General features: G+C 39.9%; 1 non-coding gene across 1 annotated transcript; it reads left to right on the top strand.

Moving 5' to 3' along the window:
• The first annotated feature begins 331 nt into the window (after positions 1-331).
• On the top strand, positions 332-407 carry Trnav-uac (transfer RNA valine (anticodon UAC)). Its single transcript has one exon. It is a non-coding gene; the product is annotated as a tRNA-Val (tRNA).
• Positions 408-4,474: the final 4,067 nt, after the last annotated feature.

The following is a 4,474-nucleotide window of genomic DNA, read 5'->3' on the forward strand; positions in this document are numbered from 1 at the left end:
TGGTTAATCTCTATTTAATGGATTTTTTTTCTTTTCCTTTTCCTTTTCCTCCCTCTCTCATTCTTCCTCCCTCCCTCCCTCCTCCCCTCCCTCCCTCCCTTCCTTCCTTTTCTTTTTTTTGCTACTAGGGATTAAACTCAGGGGTTTTTCACAACTGAGCTGCATCCCCAGTATTTTTATTTTGAGACAGAGTCTTACTAAGTTGCTGCGAGTCTCACCAAGTTGCTGAGGCCTTGAACTTGTGATCCTCCTGCGTTAGCCCAGTTGCTAGGGTTACAGGCCTGCCCTACCATGCCTAGTTGAATCTTGTTTTTAAACCATCAGATCTGGGGCTGGGGATATAGCTCAGTTGGTAGAGTGCTTGCCTTACATGCACAAGGCCCTGGGTTCAATCCCCAGTACCAGTATCACACACACACACACACACAAAAAAACAAAACCTTGTCAGATCTGTCCTTCCTTTTTGACTCAGAATTACTTCAGGGCCATGCAAGACCTAGTCAACAATCTGATCCAGCCATTATTCTTTTATTGGTAAGTTCATTCAGAAGAATCAGCTTCAGACAATTGATACAGCCTCATTCAGATCCAAGAGAAAGCACCCTTAGGTCATGTCTATAAGAGCCAAAACACCCACTTAGGTCAATCAGTTCGGTGAAAAAGCAGTCCAACCTACAACAGTAGCACAGTACATGACTTGTGCCCTTTCCCCTTCTCACCAGGCTGACTCCTCAGTATGAAGAAATGTGTGTCATATAAACACATGCACCAATACATACTATACCATGTCACACCACTCTATTCTTACCTTTTGGGGTGAGAAAAGACTGAGAGAGAAAAGTTGTGCTGGCAGGGGCAGTGGAAAGCCTTTGGCATGACTTACGTGAGGTGTACCTTTTCATGACTGTGACTCAGATTATAGCTTTGGTCAATATTTGGTCCATCTGATGGTTCAAGAGGGAAGAAGCCATCTAGATTTTGAGCTTATTAATTGGTAATAAGTTAAAAAAAGGTGGGGGGTGTCCCAAGGGTACTTCCATGTGTCTGGGCTTTTGTATTTGGTTTCAGAATTTCTGTGTTTGTATCCCTGCATATTCACATAACCCAGGTGTTTGGGTTTGTATGCCTGTGTTGTCCCACACACCTGAGTTTGATGAAAGATATTTGTACATTTGCATCTATCTCTGAGTGTTTGCATGTGTTTATACATGGTTCATGTCTGAGCAGGTGGATTTACTGGAAGCTTTTGGGTTTCTGTATGAGGATGCCATTCCATGTATCTACACATCTCTGGAGATCAGGAACTCCCACTTGACCTAAGACATCTCTCAAATGCTTGGCAAACCAAGAAAGTAACCTGATGCTGGAGAATGATTGGGTAGGCCCTTGATTCAGATTCTTTCTGGCTCAAGTCCTATTTTGTTCCAAGATGAGGTTTGAAGTATTTTCTAGTAGGCCCCTCTGGCTGCCTCTACCACATCTAGACCTCTAGGGCTCCCTCTCAGCCCTATTTGTTTCTTATTGGGGACTGAACCCCGGGGTGCTTCCCCACTGGGCTATATCTCCAGTCATTTTATTTTATTTCATTTTAGACAGAGTTTCACTAAGTTGCTGAGGTTGGCCTCAAACTTTGATCCTCCTGCCTCAGCTTCTCAAGCCAATGGGATTACAGGCATGTGCCAGCATACCTGACTCTAAGTCCCATTTTTAATGGACCTAACGAGTAAAGGAGGGGAGTTGGAGGTCTGGGATTTAAAGAAGGAAATAAAAAAAGAGCTCCATCTTTTCTATCCATTGTCATTTTCTCTTATTGACATTAATTAACCCTGAGCAAGAGACACAGGGAAGTCAGATTATTAGACCTTTTTTACTCTTTAAAAACTAAAGTAAAATTGCTAAAAAACTTAGGTGGCTATTATAATCATATTGTTATTATGCTATTAAAAAGTCTATCTTTTAGTGATATTCAATGAATTGCTTACAGAAGAAATGTTATGAAGAAATGTTATGATGTCTAGAATTTGCTTCCAAATATGTGAGATAGTTTTGAGTAGGGGAATAGAGGAAACTAGATTGGCTGTACATTTGTCATTGTTTAAATAAGGTGAAGAACACATGAGTATTTGATTATATTATGCTCTCTCATATTTTGTTTTGGTTTTTCCATAAAAGAAAAACATTGCATACACTTAAATAGCCTACTATTTCTCCCCCATACTCCTATTCTGAGATGTAGCTGAGATTACAATTATTTCCCCCCATTATGTGGATGAAGAAATGGAGGCCCTCACTGGGTAAGTGATTTTCTCAAAGCAATTGGGAGCAGAGAGCTTGGCTAGAATTCAGACAGACTAACTCCCCACTGAGAGCTCTTCTCATTGGATCCTGCATAAATATGAGTCTCATACTGTCATAAAACATAGAATTTGTGAATAAATACCATCAGATTAATAAAAGAACCGAGACTCCAGTTGTTCATACATTTGCATAGGGCTTACACTAGGACACCTGAGGGTTCTACATTTGTATCAGCAGAGACACACATCCACCTCAGCTCTCATAGCTATACTTTCCTTGTTTGTATACTTGTAGGCCACTTATTCTGAAAAGGTATGGTAGACATGATGTACAGGAAAAAGAAAAAGATAAGGATCAGACTGCTACTTCCAGTGATATTCAATGCTCTGTGTGATTATATGGAAAGCTGTGTTTTCTACATATTCTTGGTAAGACTGTATCTATAGGGGATCTGGAAGGAAGAGGTATTCCTAACATTGGACTTATTGAGCCCAGGACTATAGACATATGAGAATTTGGTGAGGAAGGAAAGACATTGGTAAGTTGGTGCCTTGGACCTCTCAGCATACCTATAACTTTGCATGCAGAGGTACAAGATATTTCTCTCCCTGACAAATAGATATATTCAGACAACCACAAACATGATATGCTTCCATAAATGGTTTGCATATGGCCCACATCTACCTTCCTTATGCATGTTATATAACCAGGCCTCTATGGAGACAGCGGCTAAGAAGGCAGGCACAGGACCAGAGTCAGAGGACAGGGGTTCCAATCTGCTGCCCATACTCGCTGAGTGCATCGTCTTTACAAGTAATATCCCCCCTATTTGGCTTTGGTTTTCCCTTCCTCAAACAATGCCAAACATGTGAAAGGTACTTTATCCATTGATTTATATTTTACTGTATATGCTTATATTTAAAAATGAAGAATAATATACCTATGGCATAAATATATCTGTCTATATAATCTGTCTATACAGGAGAAAAAAGTTAACTTGCTTAGGATAACTCAATTTGAAGACATCATGGAATAGTGAAAGGATTATGGGTTTTTAGAGTCAAAAGCACTATGAAAGAAATAAAAAAGCATCCAACAAAATTATTAGTGTGGCTTCTGCTGGGTATCTCAGCTGGTTAGTCCAGTGGACTTTAAAGTGTGGCCCAAGGATCTCTGGGGATGCTGCATACCATTTTAGGAGCTCTGCAGGCTCTTCCACTCCAAGTTACATGTCTGTGTAAGGCGACGGACTTCAGATATTTCAACCAAAGCATCATACCAGAAAAAAATTGAAGGCAGAAACAGGCAGGATAATCCACCTGCCTTCTATGAAGCTAGACATTAAGGAGATTTGCAAAAGTATAAAATAATAACATTCTTTGCCTTAAATATTTTTTTTTGTTTTGGAGAATATATTTTCATTAAAATGTAATTGTATTATCATTTAATCATCAATATTTTAAAGATTGTTTTAAAGTTTTAGTTTTAATTTCTAATAATATAAATATCGATGGATACAATCCATATAAATAAAACTCCTTAAAATTTTAATAATTTTTAAGAGTGTAAAAGGTTCCCTCCAGGCACAGTGGTGCATGCCTGTAATCCCAATGACTTGGGAGGCTGAGGTAGGAGGATCAAAAGTTCAAAGCCAGTCTCAGCAACCTAATGAGGTCCTAAGCAACTTAGTGAGACCCTGTTTCAAAATTAAAAAAAAAAAAAGTGTCGGGGGATGGGACTTAGTGGTTAAGTGCCCCAGTACCAAATAAATAAATAAATAAAGTGTGTAAAGGGTTTCTGGGACCAGAAGTTCTGAGAGCCTCTGGTTTAGAGCCAGGTGTTAATGAGGACAAGAACTTGCCAAGGTGAAACCAAGATAGGTAGCAAAACCCAGGTTATTCTCCAGGTCCCACTTGCCTCAAGCTGGGACTACCCCACCTCCTCACCATGATCCCTGCTGAACTGCTTATCCTAACAGCCAGTGACCATGTTCATTATGAGCAAAGAATTGGAGTGGTTCAGAAGCAGCCACTCTGGAGTCAGGTAAATCTGACTAGAGTCCAGGCTCTACTTTTGCATTCTTGGCTTCCTGAGCCTCACTCAGTTTCCCCTAGTGTCAGATGGGAATATAACTTTTTTACAGTGTTACTGTAAGGCTTGAATGAGATAATGAATC

This window comes from Marmota flaviventris, chromosome 3 (assembly GCF_047511675.1).
Source record: "Marmota flaviventris isolate mMarFla1 chromosome 3, mMarFla1.hap1, whole genome shotgun sequence".
Taxonomy (NCBI): domain Eukaryota; kingdom Metazoa; phylum Chordata; class Mammalia; order Rodentia; family Sciuridae; genus Marmota; species Marmota flaviventris.